The sequence below is a fragment of the Mustela erminea genome, chromosome 12, assembly GCF_009829155.1.
Source record: "Mustela erminea isolate mMusErm1 chromosome 12, mMusErm1.Pri, whole genome shotgun sequence".
Taxonomy (NCBI): domain Eukaryota; kingdom Metazoa; phylum Chordata; class Mammalia; order Carnivora; family Mustelidae; genus Mustela; species Mustela erminea.
Window position 1 is genome coordinate 45,300,878 of NC_045625.1, and position 23,258 is coordinate 45,324,135.

A 23,258-nucleotide genomic window follows, 5' to 3' on the forward strand; every position below is an offset into this window, starting at 1 on the left:
CTAGCTTACATTGCCCTACAATAAGAATATATAATATTATCTAATCCAGGATCTGAACATAGATGATTCCTTATCTGTTCCCAAGCTACTATTTTCTGATAGATTTTTTCCTTCCTATTCATTCACCAACATAATGTTGCAGACTTCAAGGTTTTTCCTCATCCATATTTCCCTATCTCCTCTAAATATATTCTTACCAGGTAACCAAGATAAATTGTTTTCCCCAATTATAGTGACAATTACTTGTTATAAATTAATACTGATTTAGAGTATATCTCATGCTGATCTAGGCTTTTAATAACTGATTACAAAATGCCACAAACTTTTTTATATTCATTGATTTAGGAAACATTCATTGAATACTTATGTGCTAAGCAGTACACTACAAAGTGCATAAAATAAATTTATATTGTCTTAAAAGACTTTTCCCACATAAGGACAAAATAATAATAATGTTTTATACCACTCAATAAAATTCTTAGGTTGTTTTATATGGACCCTGAATATATTTTGTTAAATTTTCCAAATATACATAAAGTATAAATAGATGAACAAACAGAGATAAATTTGATTATTAGAATTGGGATTTAGGTAGTAGATAGGGAGATGGATGGACAGCTATTTGAATATTATATCCAAATACATGTTTATTAAAATTTCACATACATACACATAAATTAGATTGACTGATTTACAGTTTTTAACCATGAAATTAATGTACCTTTTAATTCCTATCCATTACTTTTTTTATCAATATTTTCTTAGTGTTTCTTGCTTTTTCTTTCTTCTAGGTAAATTTTAGTATGATTTTGTCAAGGTTCAGATAATCATATTGAGATTTTGGAGGAGAATTATATCAAGCCCCTATATTAATTTGTAAAGAACTGCAATCTCTGCCCTTACATAATAATCCATGAGTTTTTAATAATAGTGATCAAGAACATTCTGCTGTTGTTCATGCATAGTGTATTGAAATCTCCAGATCCTATGAAAGATGAACATGAACACCTCATCCATTTAATCATTGCTTAGCCAAAAAACAAAACAAAGAAACATAAAAGAGATAAAGAAAGAAAGAAGAAAGGAGGCGGGAGGGAGGAAGGAAAGGAGGAAGGAAGGAGGAAGAAAGGCTCCCACTATGTCAAAATAAGGCCCAAGTTCAATTTGATATCGCTACATCACAATGATATCAAAGATTAGTACTGTTCATTGGCTGGAGGAAGCCATTATTACACAGACTAACAGAAGCAAGAACCTTCCACTTGATGTCCTTTTTGTAGAGTGAATACCTATGAGCACTTTACCCCCAACCCCAATAAAGATGGTCTACTTCCTTATTATGAGAATAGAAAATATTTAAACTACTGGATACAATGGTATTCTAACTCTGAGAAATTAAGAAGGAGAAAAGCAAATCAAACCAGCGAGATTCAGCACAGGCAGATAAGAATAAAAATTACTTCTCTACCTTAGTAACCTCATGATTTTGAATCTATAGAAGGTAAGACAGTATAGCTTATTGGCTTCTGAGTACCTTGAGAGAAGAGATTTTTGTCTTTTTTCTAACACAAAATCACACCCAGAGGATGGCCATGTAAACTCAGGACTTGGGGATTTTTCAAAACAGTAAGGTCATAATTTTTAGATCCTAAAGAGTATTTTCTGAATATTCAAAGTGAAAATACTTGTCAGCCACAGTATCACCTTATCACAGTATCACAGTATTACCTTTTGATCCACATATGTATTTTACTAAGGATCTTTCTAAGGTCAGGATCCCTGTCTGACTTATCTTTTTAAGTTTAACAGCATTTAACAGTGACCAATCTTGCATACATTAAGTCAAAGTAGTGAGACCAATGGCATCATACCTGGAACTGAAAATAATGAGTAAATGTGTGCAGGTGTATATATGCAAGCATATATACATTTTTATGTTTTTTTATTGTATCCCAATACAGAGATACATATGACTACTGTGAGTTTATGCTTTGAAAAGTGTGAAACTAATTGGTTTGGAATTAACAAAGTTACTGACATTTTAAAAGGCCAGTGCTAGAGAAAAGCACATTATTTTTGACTATGTTGTAGGGTAAGCCCTTAACAATTATGTCTGTGCACATACCTACACAGTTGTAGAAGTCAGAAGTTTTTTAAAACTAGTTAAGAAGCACTAGTTGACCTTTCCTTATCTTCCTTAGAGTGCACCTTTATTAGCATGCCCTTCAAAAACTGCAAACTGCACAGAGACGTGAAAACAGTGCTCTCCCAAAGAGATACGGAAGGATGTAAATCATGGATGGCTCTAATGTCTGGCAGAATCACTCACACCTTGCTCTGTGGATAGCACTTCCCTTTTTATCAGGTCTAGAGAGCAAAATTAAAATATATATATATATTTGTAGTTTTGACCTACCTACAGCTTTAAAATAAAATAATAATATGCCACTGATAGGCAAAATGCAAAAATGTTACCACTGAAATCACCATACAGGGGGCCACAAAGATGGCAGAAATGACAATATAGCCTGTGAAAAATGCATGCAAGCCCTCAATGCAAGCTACCATTTGTATATTTTCTTTACATTTTCATTGCTGAACCAAAAGTTTGAGTTCCTAACAGTGTTTGGCTTGAAAAGAAAAGTAACAGCACCAAAAGTAAATCTAAAGGATGCCTATTCCATGATTAAGTATCTGTGAATATTATAACTTTAGTTGCAAATATGTTTTGTCTAGCCATGGAAAAGTTCTTCACAAAACACAAGATGCCAATGAACATTGGTGTAGACATGCTCATCAACACTGTTGAGAAGCATCACTGTGTTTTCATAATGCTGTCAAGTCCTGCTATAAAATATGGGGAAGTCTCCTTCCATTGTTCATATTGCTAACCATCAAGTGGAAGAGTTGTCATTGCTGATTGAGTCCAGGTACTGGGAGTGAACTGGGCTTGGGAGGAAATGGCAGAGAATAGTGGGAGTTGAAAAGAAACAATGACCTGCAGCTCCAAAAATAAATCACTCTATGTATCTATTTTAATTAATTTGGGTATTTTGAAGATGTTGTAGAATGTTCTTATCCTAATCTCCTTAAGAAGCTAGAGTACTCAAAACATACTTAAGAAACTCATCCTACATCTCAGATATGCTCAAGAAAAAATGGTAAGTAAGTTGGAGAAAATGTGGCGCTGTGTGAAAGGACATATAGTAAGTACAAGAGTATAAAGAAAGAGTCATATCCTCTTCAGGCTATAGGTTCATTTATTTCCCATAAAGGGAAGAGAGGAAGACAATGTGGGATCGAAAAAGCACTGAGAAATGTAGTAGATAAACTCTTATCTCACACCATATGCAACAATCCATTCCAGTGGGATTGTCATTATACATATGAAAAAACAATAAAGCTTCTAGAAGATAATGCAAGTGAGTCTCTTCTAGATGATTTGAGATTAAGAAATATTTCCCAGAGGACAAAGGGCACTAACCAAATAAAAAATTAATAAATCGGACTACACTAAAATTAAGAGCTTCTTTTCTTTAAAAGATTTGATTAAGAAAATGAAGAGTAGGGGTGCCTGGGTGGCTCAGCGGGTTAAGCCTCTGCTTTCGGCTCAGGTCACAATCTCAGGGTCCTGGGATAGAGCCCCACATCGGGCTCTTTGCTCAGTGGGGAGCCTGCTTCCCCCTCTCTCTCTGCCTGCCTCTCTGCCTACTTGTGATCTCTCTCTCTGTCAAATAAATAAAAAAATAAAATCTTTTTTAAAAAAAAGAGTGAAAAGTACAGCCACAGCTAGGAGAAAATATCTGTAACACATATAATTAACAAAGGGCTCTTTAGGGAATAAATTTAAAAATATAAACCATCAAAAAGAAAAAGCTAAAATTTAATCAAAAAGATGGACAACAGACTATGAAGAAGAATTTTACAAACGAGGATGTCCAAATGTCCAGTAAACATAGGAAAAGAGGCTAAATCACATTAGCAGTCAAAGAAAGGTAAAATAATTCTATAAACTCATCACAATTCAAATAACTGAAAATACTAAGGGTTGGCTACCCTTAGGAGCAACAAGAACCCACATACTACTGACAGAATGGAAAACCACTTTAGATATCTGCTTAGTATCATCTACTCAGGTTAAAAATATCTCCCAAGTGATGTTACACTCAACATGTATACATATTGTTGGGTCCCCCAAAAGTTGGGTACCCTAATAATGGGTCCGTGATTAAAGGAGCGAGACTGATACAAAGTGAAGGTCGGGCAAAGCTTTATTTCACACCAAGCATCAGGAATCAAACCGACCGTCAAACGGACCAGTAGGGGCCACCCCTACAGGGAGGACAACCCCTCCCTGCTTTCCAGACTTTTATAGAGCAAAGGCCATGTGGTTGGGCCTGGCCATACATAGGTGGCCAATGAGATTATAACAAACACAGGAAACTCCACAGTGATGCTAGGTGACCAACTGAATTACAATTTACCCTAGTAGACATTTGAACCAGCCTATCACACCTTGGTTAGGATTGGCCCAAAAGGCTCCCAAAGGGCGGGGGCCCATACTCCTTCGTAGCTAGGAGACAGTAAGAGCCCCCACTGATTGAATACCTCCACCTGGCCTGACCCACCCTTGTATTTGGACTTTGTTACCTGGGACTGGTTTCCCAGACTTTCTTTTAAATAAGTTCCCCTGGGGGGTGGGGGCAAGGTCAATAGCAGTTTTACAGCAAAATGGCAGTTCAACCGGGGTGGGGCTGCTCTGGCTGAATAGGCCCTTACAATATTAACAAAAGACATATGAGCAGGAACATTCGTAGTAACATTATTCATGATTACTAAAAACTGGAACTAACCCAAATGCCCATCAGCTGTGAAATAAACTGCAATACATTCATACAATGAAACACACTACAGCCATCAAAATGAATAAAACTATTCCCAGATGCAATTAGAGCAAAAAGTCTCAGAAACATAACTGAGCAAAAGAAACCAGACACAAAGGAATCATTATCTGTAACTTCATTTACACAAAGCTAAAAAAAAGAAAAAGAAAAGTAGGCAAAACCGACAAATGGTGTTAAAAGTCAAAATAGTGGTTACTTCTGGGGAAAGGGGAAGGTTTCGTAGTTCAAAGGGGACAGGAGTAGAGATTCTGGGCAGGGGTGTTGGTGGGGGGAAGGGGGGTGGTGTTGCCAGTGTTCTATTTCTTAAGTAGGGAGATAGTTTCACAAGTGTGTTCATTTTGAGATAATTAATTCAGCTGAACACTTATTATTTCTGCACTTTTCTGTGTGTGTTATACTTCACTTAAGAGGTTTTCTTTTTCTTTTTCCTTTAAGTGCAAGATGTAGTCTCTCTTCAGAGAAATAAGAAACAAGCCATTAATATTCTCGATTCCTATCAAAGGCCAAGCCCTTTATCAAAGTAATCTAATCTTTTTTAAAAATTAAGTGTGCAATTGTCCTTCTAAAACTAAAACTGACCTAATTTTAAAGGTGAATAAAGTAAGAGATTGAGTGATTTGCCCAAATTTTAAAGGTCAGTAAATTCCAGGGCTGGGGTACAAGAACTAGGTCCCACTGTGCCACACCCAGTCCCATCTCCCTCATTACATAATTACTGGGAAATTAAAATAATAGTGTTTTGCTTTACACTTTCAACCAACCTCAAGATTGTGTTTAATAGGATAAATATGCTAATCTCCACACTGCTATCAGGAAATGATGCAAACCGAAAGATGCCTATTGGTGATAATCCCCCTCCTAAAAAGCCTCAGGGCATCTACCATACCTATAGGATCCTTGGAAGGGCGTTCATTTGCAAAAGTCTCTGGGCTTTGAATAAGGTGACCCTGTGGCCTGGCTTCTCCCATATTACAGTGGGTAAGTCATCGTTTTGAAATTAGAGTTGAGTTTCAGTCCTTGTTCTATCAGCATTCAACTTCTCAGAGTCTTGTTTCCATATCTATAAAGCAGAATTAAGGAAAATACCTGCTTCCCAGGGCTGAGATGAACAGTAATCCAAATTCCTGACATCAGGTTAGTTAAATGACAAATAAATAATGTCTTTGGTACTGTGTTGGGGTTCTGCTGCTTTTCTAACTCCAGGTAACTATTGACTCAGACACATAAAGCCCAGTGACGTGAGCATGAGAGCTCAGGGCCTCCGAGGCACTCCCTCCTCTGCAAGGTAACACATGGATCCAACCACACCCTCTCTGTGGCAGTGATGAATCCAGGACGTGGAGAGAGCCAGACCTCAGTAACGGTACAAGTTGAAAATCCACGTAAAGGGGAAAGCATCTATATAGTGATAGGAACTAGGTAGGCAGAGGCCATGAAGAAGAGAAGTGAGCAGAGCAAACTTCTTTAGCAGCACAGGAGAAAGAAATTGAAAATGAGATGATTTAGGTCATAGACAGGGCAGGACACAAAAGCAGTAAGCACTGTCTCGGGAGCAAGAGTTTTCAGACTCACCATTATGAGAGCTGTTATTCTGAGGGACAGGTTATGTATCCGGCTCCCCGGAAGGTATCCCCTGTAGCTGTTGACAGCATTCTCGGGCCTCTGCCTGTGAACGTGAGTAAGCTGAGCACATCTCTGCACCCAAAAGCTCTGCAACATCTGAAAGGTCAATTAGGAGAGAGTGTTAGAGCATCCACTCAAAGCCAAAAAAACCGCAGTGAAATTAAGTAGAAAGATAAAGTTCAAGTTTATACAAGAAAGCATTACACTTCAACCTAGTGGATGTTATTTGTAATCTTCTTAAACTTGTCCATCAGAGACTGTTCAGTGAAAAATTATTTCTAATGCAAAGAGTAATGCATGGGATCATCTTAGGTGTCTATACAGAGTAAACTTCTGGAAATGGTCCACTCAGCCAAAAACAAAAAAATTGCCGGTAGATTCCCAAATGGAAAACACAACCCCAGACAGAAATAGTCCTCCTGGTCTACTCAAAGATAAGCCAATCTGAAAAGTGAGAGTAAATACCCCACATGCCAAGAGATTTAGAATTAGACCAAGAATCTGACTTCAAGTACAAAGAACTACCACATCATTTATGTTTTGTTTATGGATGTTTTGTTTATACACAATGAAAACACCAAAAAACCAAAATGGTTGCTAACAGATAATTGTAACGCCTGACTTCCTTCTGCTTCCATCCTCCACCAAGTAGGAGCTGGGCATCCAGAGAAAGTGGATCAGCAAGGTCACTGGAATAACTGGAAGCTAATGGATTGTGACCTTTCTTTCAAAGTGAATAATATAAATTATTTTCTAGATATTTTCTTAGAAGCATTTTAGATGCTATTTGACTACGGATAACTTAAGAGTCCCATGAAAACAATATCTGCTACAATTCAGTAAAAAAGTAGCACTAGGTTGTGAACACAGGCGATGCTCATTTTGCTGTGTTGAGAAAAATGTAGCAGAGCCTGTAACAAGTAAACAGTGGCCGGCTTTGTTCTGCTGGATTTAGATTAACCTTTACAAGCAATGCAGAATTAGGTTATGAAAATAAATTGAAAATGGCATCTCCTTAGACTCACTTTGTACTCTGCATTTTCTTAAGCTTTTATGTGACTGTCAAATATTAGTTCAGGGCCCCATTTGTATTTGTGGCATTTTTTTTTTTTTTTCTGAAAAGATAAGCACCAGTCTTCAGAGAAAGCTTCTGACTATTGGATACAGAAAACAACTCTTTCCTGAATGGCTAATGTTTCAAATATGAGCACAGATACCAGATGGCAAAAGGGGAAAAAAGAATTTCAAGTTGTTTCATTGTTCAGTGATAAAGATTTTTCCATCTGCTGGTTCAATACTAACTTGGTTTACATTCACTTAGAGCCAACACAATTAAGACTCTATTTGAAGTGAAATGTCTCAGAAAAATAAAACTAGAAACCTGAGAAATACTTCTACAGGTCACACCCATCCGTCAAATAGCTAAGCTTTCATATGAGTACAAATGTGAGTGCATGACAAAACAAAGATATCAAATACATTTCGAAAAATTCTAAAGTCACATGCATTTAAGCAATTCTAATGAAGACTATATGTGATTGAAATGTAAGTGGACATCTGCTAGAATTTAGAGTCTTGGTGAAATAAAATGTAATAATATACTGGGCTATTCATCACAAAGGATGAAATGGGAGACTACTGATGAGTGAACAATATGACAGCAGTTAATAAGGAAACAAGTTGGAATAGTTAATTCACTGAGACCAAAAAGCAGGTAAAGAGGAGAAATAGCATAGCAATCCTTGGCAGCAGCATCTTAAAAGATAGCAAAAGTCTTACGTACTAAAATGGGGTTAAAAAAAAAAAAAAAACAGAGGAGTGCTTGGAAACAACTACTATTCATGAGAACAAGCCTCAAGTAAAAATCATGAACAATAAGACAGTTATAAGTTCCCTCCTAGTAAGCTGGTCCTTTTTTCCATAATCCCCAAATAGAAAGAAGTCTTACTCAAAACACAATATTCATAGTTTTAAGAAGTACTTTTCTAGGGTAACCTTCCTTTTTATTCAGAAAACACTATTAAACTGGGCATCTCTTTGGTGCATAAAAGCTCCCAAGGATGAGAGCTATGACTCAGCTCTGTATCCCTACTGCGTAGCACTTAGCATAAGATAGATATTCTACAAACATTTGATAATCTTAACAGAATTGACCAGGAAGTCCACCTTCTCAGCTGATGTTGCTGTTATTGTGCATTCCCCTCAATCAGAGTAGGCTTATGGAGATTTAAAAAAAAAAAAAAAGCTTGTTTCTTTATCCCTTTTTTTTGTGAACCACTTAAAATAGTGTCAAACCTAAATTTACTCTTTAATAAATCATGACATATATAATGAAAAGGAAGATTTCTGCCTATATCATGTTTAGATGTTTCCCTCTTTGCTCCTTCACCAAGTAGTCTCCAATGAGAGGGGCACAACAAAACAAAACAAAACAAAACAAACAGAGTGGTATGCAGCCTAAAGGCTGGCAAAGTGACCCACTAAAATCCAGAAAAAAAAAAAACATTAGAATTTCTATCTTTATTTATTTTTCATCTCAGTCTTTTAAAACATCTGAATTCTGGGCATGATTATATAATGTATTAACCCATTAATACAAGCATATAATTTATAAATAAATAAGCATATTTGATGTAAAGAACTGAGGGCACAATCAAAAAAGTTGGGAGACCACTAGTAGAATAGTGAATTCTTATCATCAAATAAGAATGAAAGAAATATTTACATAATTTAATATATATTTTTGATATCTATGTTTTTAAATTACTACCTCAATTAATTTCCAAATATTAAACTATAATTTTGTGTTAAATAACCTGGTTTGAAGTACTACTTAGAGACAAAGCACACAATCAATAAATAATTTGGGCCAAATACATGTTTGCTGAATGAATGAATAAATGAATAAACATTGTGTAAAACTGGAAAATATTGTGATAAACTGAGCTACCAGTCCCTTGGTATTTTCCAAGTGTCTTCTATTAGTTCTTGAAGAGCTCCTTGGAAAAAGAGATCCAAGTTCAATCAGTTATTTTGCCAGTGCTGCATACTACAGCACACTCTCTCAGATTCACAGCATAGATGAGCACACAGAAGGTTCTGGGAAATCCTGCAATGTAGAAACCTCTTTAACTTACTTTATTCCAGCATTTCCTTTGTCCATAGTTTAAACACAACATTTCTCCCTCTTCCCCAATATCTATCAGCTACCCACAGGGAATAGTGTTCCTCAGAATACATAGGGTAAAACCCTATTTTAATGGAATTCAATCTGAAAACTGGGGGCTGGATTAAATAGAGAGCCATTCTTTTTGGTTGTATATCAAGCTAAAGGACAACTCGAGCCATTTTACGTGCAAGTCTTTATTAGGCAATCTCATTACTAATGACATGGATTGTGGATATAAACTTCATTAAACTCCCTACTGATATCTGTAAGGATGAACTTCACAAGCGTATTATTTAGACAAATATGCTGTTATCTAAGAAATTTGAGAATTTAAGGATACAGAGTCCACTTGTTCTGAAAAGTTAATAGTTTTTATAAAAGGGGGGAGAGAGAGAGGAAGGGACCTAATTAAAGCATTTACTATGCATCAGGCTTTGTGCTAGAAAATGTTGCTCTTCTTTTTGAAAATGTAGCTTTTTTTAATGTTTACATTTCCTAACAAATGTATTGGCTGGATATTGTTTACCCCTCTTACCAATGAGGAAGCTGAGAGCCAGAGAGAACTAGTAATTAACAGAGCCCAAACTTATTACGCAGTAATGTTATCATCCAAACAAGGACACCTTTAAGAATGTTGCATAATTATTCTGGGATGATTTTTTTAGCCAACTTGCTCACTTCTAACACCTCTTACAAAGATATGGTTTTGAACCCAGATCTTCCCAACCAATCTTCTTTCCATTACATCTTGTTGCTTGAGAAAAGAAGGTAGTTTAAGGGGCACCTGGGTTGCTCAGTGGGGTAATCCTCTGCCTTCAGCTCAGATCATGATCCCAAGGTCCTGGGATTGAGCCCCACATGGGGCTCTCTGCTCCACAGGGAGCCTGCTTCCCCCTCTCTCTGCCTGCCTCTCTGCCTGCTTGTGATCTCCGTCCGTCAAATAAATAAAATCTTTAAAAAAAAAAAAAAAGAATTTTCTTGATGCTAACGTAACTTAACGTAGTTTAAGTTATGAAGGGAATTCTTTTACAATGTATATGTACATCAAATCATGTTGTATACTTTAAATATCTTACAATTTTATCTGTTAATTATAACTCCATAAACCCGAAAAAAATTGTAGCCGGAAGATGACTAGAGAAATCACCCATCAAGCACAAGGAAAAATTTACAGGATTGCCTTAAAAATATTTTAGCTGCATAGGGGTTCCTGGCTGGCTCAGTGGTAGAGCATGTGACTCTTGATCTCAGGGCAGTGAGTTTGAGCCCAATGTTGGGTGTGGAGTCTATTTTTTTTTAAATTATATATATATAAGAATATTTTAATCACGTAAATAGAAAAGGAGTACAGATGATCAAAACATCAAAAAATAATTCTATCTTCCACTAATGCAGAGTTGCCTTCAAAAACTCCTAACATGATGTTAGGCATATCCTAATAGCAATACAACACAAAATGGCTGAGAATAATCCTTTATGCTGGCTTAAGAGTCTCTTTAAAACACTACCTTGTCTTTTTATCTTACCACACATAAGGAAGCTGTCAAGAAATTGGAAAAGATCCAAAAATCAACACCTAAAATGGCTTTTTTTTTTTTAAAGATTTTATTTATTTATTTGACAGAGAGAGATCATAAGTAGTAGGCAGAGAGAGAGAGAGGGGAAAGCAGGCTCCCTGCTGAGCAGAGAAACCCGATGCGGGGCTCTATCCCACGACCCTGAGACCATGACCTGAGCTGAAGGCAGAGGCTTAAGCCACTGAGCCACCCAGGCGCCCCCCTAAAATGGCTTTAAGAGCTGTTACACAGAAGTCATGAGATTTTTTTAAAAAAACGTAAATGAGATAGAGCTGTTTAGTCTAGAGTGGAAAGTCCAAGAGATAACTTTAAAATTGCCTTCAAGTGAATTAAAAGCTTCTGAAAAGTCTTCATCTCCAAAAGGATAAAGCCAGAAGGATGGGATTTAATCTCAAACCATAAGATTTAGCTTGTAGAACTGTGTCAGGGTGGCCGACTATGAATTTCCACAAGATGCAAGGGAGACTGAGAGTGTTTGACATGAAAGAAGCAGTCACCAGCAATGCCTTATTCAACCATTGCTTTTCTTAAAAGTAGAGAGAAAAAATGATCACCTGATGTCACACATCCTGTGATTCCTTGCTGTGATTTTCTTGATGCTAACGTTTATGCCTGATGTAAATCATCATTCAACATTTGCACTAACTACAGGGTAATTCAAATGCCTTACGATATCCTAAAAATGTTGACTCATACCTCTGCCTACTCTTAGATCAGAAAAACTTGCCACTCCCTGAACCCACCTGGTGCTTCTCTTACCCTACCCAGAAAGCCACAATGAGCACTCCAAAACCACGATGTTCTGACACAGCTTCTTCGCTGAAACACGTTATTTCCTCTGAACAGGATCTGCTTCCTTCCCACCAACCGTCCCCTCCTCCCACCCCGCCAATCCCGCAATGCAACCTATAAATCACTCTCATTCTCGAAGATAAAACTCAAATGCCTTTTCTCTGCTGCTTTAATAGGTGATAAAATCCCTCTTGTCTGCATCCTGTCCCAAAAGACAAATTCAGTTTCTTCTTTCCGTGCTTTCAAAGCACATTTTTCCCACATTTATTATGGCACATATCACACTACTCTTACAAGTTCATTTGCCAGGCACCCTGAGTCGACGGTGCCCTCTCTGGTGGCAGCAGGGTGGGAAAGGAAGGGAACAAGACAGAGTTTGGCCTAGTTCTTTTTGCTTCTCAGCTACTAGCATATAGTAGTTGCCAAAATTTTTTTGTTAAATCAATGAAGCCATTAATTACCTGTTACATGCAAAGAAATATTCAACATTCAAATTGTTGCTGTGGAAACCATATCTGGGGACTTCTAGTGGTCTTTAAATTCAATCGATTTAGACTTGTTTTCCAAGTTTCTTCTGAAAGCATTTTTACCTTCAAACGATAGAATCAATAATGTATGTTTAAACGCTCTGGAGCAAACATGTGTGTCTGATCTACTCTGTCAAAACCACCAGAATATCCAGGACTCCAGGGGTAAAAGTAGTGAAGAGCAGATCTGTATAAAAAGGTGGTTAGAAAGTATAAATTTTCTCATCAAATCTGTTCCAGAAAAAGCTTCTGGGAGACACACAGGCATCCAGATCCCAGTTCAGCTTCACTTGTATATGAATAAGGACAGCAGGGTTTTCCATGAGGAGACATAGTGCATAAGAATATTTTATTATTAATACAGACATAAAGCAATATCAGACATCTTAAATACAACTAGTCTCTTGTTGCCATTTGTAAGATGTTTGCTCTTTGATGTAAAGTTAATTTATTTCTCTACGTTTGCAACATTTGCTAAAGACATTTACATTCTGAAGAAAATGAATAAATATGTCAAGTGCAAGGATGCATATTTTAAATGTAGTGTTTATCTCCACAGAACAATATACTTTCAAAATATTTCCTATTAATTTAAACATTTTTACTTCTAATTTGGTCCATTTTAGATTAAATTATCCTTAATTGGACATCCCGAAAAACAAGGAGAAATTACATATTTATTCATTTTAATGCTTTGACTTCTTCTGACTCAATGTAAGTTGTCTTTTTTTAAAACCTAAAAAGTGATAGCTTAAGGTAATCAAATTTTGTCCTATACAGCTAAACGGACTTCATTTTCTTTTTTTTTTTTACTTCCAAATTTTTACTTAAATTCTAGTTAGCTAACATACAGTGTCATATTACTTCCAGGTATAGAATTTAGTCATCACTTACATACGACACCCCGTGCTCATCACACTGATTTTATTTTCTAATAATTCAAGAAACTCAAACCCAGTTCTCTAATATTAGTGCCTCAAAATCTCTAACCTTTCCCTTTTTGTGGCCACCTTCAATATTCAAACTGGCCCAAATTCCTCCTGTAATTTTTTTAAAGATTTATTTGTGTATTTTAGAGAGAGAGAGAGAAAGAGAGAGAGCATGGAGTTGGGGTGGGGGGGCAAAGCGAGAGAGAGTGTCTCAAGCAGGCTCTGCTGTGAGCTGGGAGTCTGGAGGTCTGGGCTGGGAGTCCAGAGTCCAACGCAGGGCTCAGTCGCACAACCTTGAGCCAAAATCAAGGTCAGAGGCTTAACTGACTATACCACCCAGGCACTCCAAATTCCTCCTGTATTTAAACAATTTTTAAAAAATAATAAATGACTATGCACTAGTACCTTGTACTTTGATGGGTTTGAATCTCCAGATCTCTTAGGTCAGATTGTCCATGTTTCTACCCATCCATACAAGGCTGAAACCAAAGGTAAGTCTTCCTTGTATCCTGGAGAGATACTTTCTTTTTTTGAGTGGTAAGGCTGCACAAGGAGAGACCACTAGGGTAGCAAGAAGTACATAGACATCCAGGTCTGAATTCAGTAAGATACACAGATTTATCCTTAGCAAGGACAGCTGAATTAATGCATTAACATGAGTGAGATTGGGCCCAAGTGAAAATAAACCTGGGGCATTTGTTAAGTCAATCAGAGAAAGACAATTAACATATGACCTCTCTGATATGAGGAATTTGAGAGGCAGGGGGTTGTGTGGGGGGTAGGAAAGGAAACAATGAAACAAGATGGGTTCGGAAGGGAGACAAGCCATAAGAGACTCAATCTCACAAAACAAACTGAAGGTTGCTGGGGGGTGGGGGGTGTAGGGAGAGGGTGGTTGGGTTACAGACATTGGGGAGGGTATGTGCTATGCTGAGTGCTGCAAAATGTGTAATCCTGATGATTCACAGACCTGTAACCCCTGGGGCAAATAATACATTATATGTTAATAAAAATAATTTTTAAAAATCACAAGTAACAGTTTCATTGTGCAGTAAATGAACAACCCCATCCTTTTCCAGTGCAAATATAATTTCATTCCTCTTAAGCAGTTTGTGCATTAGCTATTAAATGAGTTACTATGTTATTTCTCACCAAAAGAAAGAAAGAAAGAAAGAAAGAAAGAAAGAAAGAAAGAAAGAAAGAAAGAAAGAAAGAAAAAAAGAAAGAAAGCAAACAAACAGACCTGGGACATTTGTATCTAAGGGTCTATCTGTATGAAAGGTTCCTACTATTCACATACCTCCAAAATAGGATTTTCTCTACTTATTGCTACGTCTCCAAGTTTGGTGAACAGTTTACAACTTACCCAGAAAAACTGTTTCTGGACATGTTCTGGCCAAACTCAAGATCCAACTCAAGTAACCATTTAGCTGGAGGTGAGTCTAGGCCAGATCTATTCTGTCCTGCGTAAAGTGTTACCTCACCTTTGAGTGCTGCCTTCTTGGAAATATATTAGATAACTGTTTTACTATAGAATAATCTGCATCTCGTAGCTTGTACTTGGTGATTATATTCTGCTGTAGTCTCAAGTCCTATTTCCTTCTACCTAAATGGAAATTCCATGTTGGTATGTATGATGCCTTATACTTCTCTTGTATCTCTTTTCTGTGCTACAGATTTCTGGGCTGAAGATACAGCAGGTGTGTAATCACTGATCTATCATTAAAATATTAAGTTTTAAGATCAGCTATATTGTACATATCCCTCACTTAAGGTTACTGTGCTTACTAATACCAGGTCCCAGTGATTGCAGTCATACTGAGGTAAATACAATTCGGTACAGACAAGTCAAGGAAAAACTAAAAGAATAGACATGTTACTGCAGAAAGATCCCAGAGTGATACAGCAAATGTGCAAAAGTCCTCAGCAATGCTAGGAAGAAACACATATTTCTTTTTTTTTTTTTTTTAATATTTTATTTATTTATTTGACAGAGGGAGAGCGAGCACAGGCAGACAGAGTGGCAGCAGAGTTAGAGGGAGAAGCAGGCTCCCTGCAGAGCAAGGAGCCCGATGTGGGACTCGATCCCACGATGCTGAGATCATGACCTGAGCCGAAGACAGCTGCTTAACCAACTGAGCCACCCAGGCGTCCCGAAACACATATTTTATACAAGGAAACAAGATTCATGAAAACATGATACACTGTAGTGTGTAAATTGGTGGGTAATTGGTATTTAAACATTATGTTGTAGTCAGTGTCTGGCATAAACTCCCACCTATTAACCTCATTAAATAGGACCCCAAGTAAATAGGCATAATCCTTAGAAAGTGACCATAAGAGATGCAGATTTAAGTATCTGTGCCCATGCTCTGCTTTAGAAATTTTTAAAGATTTTATTTATTTATTTTAGAGAGAGAGAGAGAGCGTGAGTTGGGGGGAGGGGCAGAGGGAGAAAATGCCAAAGAGACTCCACAGAGTGTGGAGCCCAACACAGGCCTTGATCCCAGGACCCTGAAATCATGACCTATGCTGAAACTGAGAATTGGTTGCTGAACCGACTGAGCTACCTGGTTGTCCTTCAGCTTTAAAATTTGACTCCAATTTTCAGCTAAGGCTTATGAATCTATTCAGCTAAAACTTATGAGTCAGAATTATACTCCAAAATGAGTCAGAAACTCATCCAAGATGAGTTTCTCCTGCATTCTTACTCTTTTTATTTTTTATTTTATTTTATTGTGGTAAAAACTCTCAACATGAAGATCTACTCCCGTAACAATCCCCTGGACTATCAGTACCTATAGCAGATCTCTAGAGTTTATGTCTCTTCCTTAAATAAAACTTTGTGCCTATGGATTGGTAATTCCTTATTTCTCCCTTCTCCCATCCTCCAACAACCAACATTCCATTCTTTGTTTCTACGAATTTTACTATCTTAGATGCCTAATACAAGTGAAATCATAAAGTGTGTCTTTCTATGACTAGCTTATTCCATCCATACTGTCACATATGACAGAATTTTATTCTTTTTTAAGGGTAAATAATACCCTATTGTATGTAGACACTACATTTTCTTTATCAATTCATTTGCTGAAGGACATTTGAGTTGTTTCCACATCGTGGCTATTGTGAATAGTGCTGCAGTGAACATGGGAGTACTAAAACTGCTTCAAGATCCTGATTCCAAGCCTTTTGGATAAATACACAGGAGTGGGATAGCCAGATCATACTGTAGTTCTATTTTAAATTTTTGAGGAAACTCCACGCTGTTTTGCATAGTGGCTGTACCAATTTATCTTCCCACCAAGAGTGCACAAGTGTTCCAACTTCTCCTCATGCTTGTCAATACTTGTCTTTTTGTTTTTATAATAACCATCCTGACAGGTCTGAGGAGATACTCATTGAAGCTTTAATTTGCATTTCCCTGATGGTTAATGATGTTGAGAATTTTTCATGTAATGTTGATCATTTGTACATATTCTTGGGGGAAATGTCTATTCAAATCTCTTGACTATATTTTTAATTGAGTCACAGTTTTTCTTTGGGGGTCTATTTTATTTGCTACTGAGTGACAGAAGTTCCTTATACATTTTGGATACTAACACCTTATCAGACCTATGGTTTGCAAATATTTTCTCCCACTTCATAGGTTGACTATTCACTCTGTTAATTTTTTCTTTTGTTATATGGAAGTATTTTTATTTTGACTTAGTCCCACTTGTTTATTTTTGTTTTTGTTGCCTGTGTGTTTTGGTGTCATTTCCAAGAAATTGTTAGGAAGTTTTCCAGTATGTTTTCTTCTAGGAGTTTTATAGTTTCACATCTTACATATCTGTACTTTTCCTTTAATGATGACTCTCCCATTTAAACCACAAAACTAGAGTCCCCACTGTCCATGGAGGGTATGTCATAAAAGAACATAAGAGAAGAGAGAACAGGGCGCCTGGGTGGCTCAGTGGGTTAAGCTGCTGCCTTCGGCTCAGGTCATGATCTCAGGGTCCTGGGATCGAGTCCCGCATCGGGTTCTGTGCTCAGCAGGGAGCCTGCTTCCTCCTCTCTCTCTCTGTCTGCCTCTCTGCCTACTTGTGATCTCTCTCTGTCAAATAAATAAATAAAATCTTTAAAAAAAAAAAAAAGAGAGAGAGAGAGAAGAGAGAACAAGGATGGCAAATTCTAGATCTTTACACCTACCAGGTATCACATAGAAAATTCAAGGATGAATTCTCATAGATCCAAATTGTGGAGAAAATTATCTTGCGGACCCACATTAAATAAAAGCCCCATAAAAATCCCTGGAGTTTGAGAGGATAGGGATGTCATAGTTCCATAGAAATGGTAAGTAGGAATGGGGAAGGCTTAGAAATAAGAGCAGTATGAGGACATACTCTTGTGAGATTTATGCAGATCTTGCCCCATGTCCCCACCCCAAGGTGAGCTCTGAGGCATAAGAATTAAAGTACCCACCCCCCAAGGGTTTTGAGATTCATGAATAAAGGGTACTTAAGCCTAGTTTTCTATTTGGTTGCCCTGGAAGCTGGCCAAGTATTATAGACAGTGTCCGTGACACTCTGGCCTCGAAGTTGTGCAGAGGAGCCATATGAAGTGCTCTGGCATATGGCCAGCTTGACAGGACATGGAAGCAGCCAAACACTTTCCCAAGGCACCCAGAGTCAAGTGGATGCAGCTCTAAATGAAACTGGACCAATAAACTAAGTAGGCACCAAAGAAATAGCAAGAGATTAGATGCTACACTAATTCCCTAGAACTAATATAACAAAGTTCTACAAGCTAGTGGCTTAAGACAACAGAATTTTATTGTTTCAAATTTCTGGAGACTTGAAATCCAAGATCAAGGTGTCACAGGGTTATGAAAGACTCTAGGAGAGAACCTGTTCCATGCCTTTCTCTCAGTTTTGGTGTCGTCAATAATCCTTGGCATTCCTTGTCTTACAGTTGCATAACTTCAGTCTTTGCCTGCATTGACACAGCCTTCTCCTCCCCTGTCTACACATTGTGTGCCTATAAGAAGACACCAGTCACACTGAACCAGGGGTCCACCCTACTTCCACATGACCCATTCTAACTAACTACAGCTGCACCTTATTTCTGAGTAAGGTCACACTCTGGGGTAATAGAGGTTAGAACTTCAACATATCTCTTTTGGGAAACATCCTTTAACCCATAACACACGCTCCAGAAGAAAAGGTGTGGAAAGGTGTGGCCATGTCCAAGGACCAGAGAGGTTTGCAGTGTCTTCCACATACTCATGTAGAAGAAAAATGACCCCGAACCAGATCTCCTTCTCAACTCCCATGCTCCAAAGCCCCTAGAACTTAGATCAGTCTTGGAAAAAGAGAGAAGTTAGAGTGGAAAGTCCTGAATTAAATGAGTTTAAAACAGAGATGCCTGGGTTTATCATAAATTGATTAAGACTTTTATTGTTGCAATCAGGCTATACGAGGACTCCAAAGATGAAACTAAATGGAGGTAATAAAAATATATGTCATATTTCTGGTACACCTGAAAATAAACATCATAACAGCTATAAATCTCTCTACTCGGTAACAATCCTTGATGGAGGAGAGCTGTTAGTCTTCTTTACTGAACTTTATAAAGGCCACAAAGGGATTAATTAAGAGTAGCTAATGTAATGAAAACTACATACAAACAATTTACTTAAACAAACTACAAATAACAAGGTAGTTCTTATATTATTTTTTAATTTCACTTCATTAAAGAATTTATGGCCTTCCATGCCTAGCGTGACTGAGAAAACTTCTCTGCTCCTTTGCTGTCATTGTTCAGTTTATGCTTCATCAGTTTTCTTAGTATCCCTCAAAATTCACTTTCCTTTTTCAAAGATTTTATTTATTTATTTATTTATTTAGACAGACAGACAGACAGCATACAAGTGAAGGGAGGGACAACAGGAGAGGGAGAGAATAGCCAGCATACTCCCACCTGGGGGCAAGCCCAGCATGGGGTGCCACCAAAGGACCCTGAGATCATGATCTGAGCCAAAGTCAATAGTCAGAGACTCAATAGGCTGAACCACCACGGTGTCCCCCAAAGTTCACTTTCAACAACAATATAAACTATCAAGAATCTATTTTAAAATTGTATACTTTTTTTTTTAAGATTTATTTATTTATTTATTTGACAGAGATCCCAAATAGGCAGAGAGGCAGGCAGAGAGAGAAGAAGGAAAGCAGGCTCCCCGCTGAGCAGAGAGCCCGATGCAGGCCTCAATTCCAGGACCCTGAGATCATGACCTGAGCCAAAGGCAGAGACTTTAACCCACGGAGCCACCCAGGCTACTTTTATTTTTAATTAAAGAGAAGTATTCTTAGCAAACTTTCGACACAAATATTTGTCTTCCAGCATGCTTTTAAAAATCCTTGCCACAAGCTCCTATGAATGCACTGGCAGCATAAATCTCTGCTTAGTACACACTGATCTATCCCACCAGCTGACCAGCCCAGAGTATAGGGGTTAGACGTGACTTTACATAACAGTGCTCTTCATTTGAATGTCATCTCTGCCACTTACAAGCTGTGTGACTTTAAACACCATTTTTAGCCTTTCTCTGCCTCTGTTTCCCTACCCATAAAATTGTGTCTAGCCCATAAGGTTGTTGTGTGAATTAACTGGATCTGTTAATACATACAAAATACTTTGTCAGAGTCAATTTTAGATAGTAAGCACTCAGTGCTTAATATTATTAAACATATAAAGAGTTCTTTCAAGTCGATAAGAAAAAGGCAATTTAAAATGGGTCAAAGATTAGAGTAGGCAAACCACAAAAGAGGAAATGCAAATATCAGTAAACAATGAAAATATAGGACCTCAACTGGTAAACAGGGAAATGCAAATTAAAAGAAGATACTATTTGCCTATTGGATGACAATGTTAAGAGTTTGATAACAATCAAAGTTAATAAACACCTAGAGAAACTGGTGCTCTCATTTATTATTGGTGGAAGTGTGCATTTTGATATTTCAGAAATTAAAAGAGCAATATTACTTTTTCTAATTGCATACTGCTTGAAAAAGTATTTTAATTTCTGGGATTCAAACTAACAGGGGGAAAAAAAAATAAGAAAAAGAAAAATCAGCAGTGTCTAATACCCTCAAAGTCTTACCCAAAATACTTTCAAAGTCTTACCCAAAAATACATCTAAAAGGTTGCTAATACTGCTTGCTTCAGCAGCACATACACTAAAATTGGAACAATACAGAGAAGATTAGCATGGGCCCTGCCGCAAGGATGACATGCAAATTCGAGAAGTGTTCCATATTTAAATAAGTAAATAAATAGGGGCGCCTGGGTGGCTCAGTCAGTTAAGCATCTGCCTTCTGCTCAGGTCATGATCTCAGGGTCCTAGGATCAAGCGCCTCCTGTCTTTCCCTTCTGCCCCTACCCCATGCTCTGTCTCTCTCTCTCAAATAAATAAAATCTTTAAAAAAAGAAAAGAACTAACTAAATAAATAAAAGGTTGCTAAGAACATCTTCCATAAACAACTAATCATGATATACTAATACTGTGAAACACTAATCAGCAATTTAAAAAACAACATAGGGGCACCTGAGTGGCTCAGTCGGTTAAGCAATCGACTCTTGATTTCAGCTCAGGTCATGATCTCAGGGTCGTGGGATCAAGCCCCATGTCAGGCTCCATGCTCAGCAGGTAGTCTGTTTCTCTCCCTCTCCTTCTTCTGTTCCTCCTCCTGTTCACTCTCTCTCAAATAAATACATCTCAAAAAAAAAAAAAAAAGATTTAGTAAAAAAAAGAACAACATAGATCATTATGCACTAACTTAGGAAATGGGCTCACAACATATGACTAAGCAAAAATAGCAGATCCCTGTTAGGGCTCCACGTTTCTGTATCTCTAGTGTCTATTTGTACATATTTTTGTTTGTATTAACAAAGGAAACAGCAGTTCACAGTGGTTACATTACAGAATGAGATTAGAAAGATAAAGGGAGGGACTATCAATTTCACTTTCAACGACATACTGCTTGGGTTGGTACAGTAAGCAGGTATTATGATCACACTTCAGGCAACTAAAAAAATTATGAAGAATGGAGGAAAAAAGAGAAAAATGAATGTGTAATAAAAAGTCAAAAATCAATGACTGCATAGATACCTTTTTCAGGGCACATGCAAAAACTGCTCATAAATTGCATATGAAAATGTTTCCAAAATATGTCTAATAATGCGAAGTAATTCTTATATACAAATTATAGAGTTCTTTAAAAAGTTTAGTGCTGAGTTAAATCCCTTTATGCTCATTACATCTATCAGCAAAGGGCTACATATCACCATGGTACAACAGAAATGGGGAATGTTTGCGGCCAAAAGTTGGAAATGTAGTCAGGTTTTCTCTCCCTAAGAGGAAAAAGAAAAATTTAATTTTCTGAACATTTATAACAGGCCTTGGGGTAAATTCTAAAATGCAGCCTAGAGTAGAGGAAGAAACATATCATAGTGGATGGAGGCACAGTGCACAGCAGTCTCTCTCTGCAGGATGAGAGGTATGGGAAAAGGATGCCTCAAGAATAAAAGAGCTGGGATCTGATCAGAATCTAAGAAGCAGAAATCAGAAGCTATCCAAAAGCATCGTCAATATTTCTTTTCTCCCTACTTCTAAGAAGTAAAGTTTTTCACATTTTAATACCTCTAAAATTGGAATGAGTCTAACATCCAGGAGCCTGTTGCAGTCACTGCCGGGCAGGTGATCATTGGGACGCAGTTGTCGTGCCTCGATTCTACATATTCACATTGCCACCATTTCCACGGAGTTTTAAGTATTTTGGTGTTGAGATTAATTGCCATTTAAAATATCTCCTGTAGGATTACACTATGATTTGCATTGAAGGGAAATCACTACATATGCAGAAACAAACAGAAATAAAGTAGTGGAGAATCCATTTGATTTAGGAAAGCAAATATTCATCATATCAGGAATGACTAGAGCCCCTTATTTTCCCAAAAAAAAAAAACCATGTGTTTTACAGAACCTAAGAAAAGAAAATACCAGAAGCAAGGGAAGCTGTATTAGGTTTTGTTATTAAGATGCATACAAAAGGGATTAGCTATCACCTGCCAAGCAGAGGAACTGAAAATAAAAGAAATTGCTAAATCCCTTGTCATGAATGAAAGGCAGTAAGTGGCTGATGTGACTGATGCATGCACAGGACTACTTTTAAGACAGTCTGTCACAGTTTAGTCAAAACCATTTTTTTCCCTTAGGAAACCTAGTCTAATAGGGCGTCTTCTGATCAATGACTTCATAGATTTAATGAAATAAGGATAAACTATCTTTTTCAATATTGAAGATTATAAAAAAAACCTATTGACGTCCTGATAGGAAGGAAGGAAGGAAGGAAGGAAGCCAGCCAAAAACAATAGTCTAGGCTGGTAGAAATAAAGAGCAGCAGCTCATAACTAAAGAAAAAGAGAGGCAGGCATACAGGCATTGGAGTCTCTCGAGTTTTTTTTTTTTTTTTTTTTTAAATGGGGGGGGGTAAGTTTTGAGAAGCACTGATTTAGGATAACCTGCATTCTATTTATAGCTCTTCTATTTATGTTTTACATGTTCCTGGGAAAGTCGCTGAATCTTTCTCAGCCTGTTTCTTCCTCTTAAAAAACAGGTACTATTGACACTTGAACATTACAAGCTTGAACAGCACTGGACCACTTACACAAAGGGTATTTTCCAATACATTCTGTAG

At 37.4% G+C, this 23,258-nt stretch overlaps 1 non-coding gene across 1 annotated transcript; it reads left to right on the top strand.

Moving 5' to 3' along the window:
• The first annotated feature begins 20,718 nt into the window (after positions 1 to 20,718).
• LOC116571205 lies at positions 20,719 to 20,822 on the top strand. The gene has a single exon (XR_004277774.1). It is a non-coding gene; the product is annotated as a U6 spliceosomal RNA (small nuclear RNA).
• The last annotated feature ends 2,436 nt before the right edge of the window (positions 20,823 to 23,258 follow it).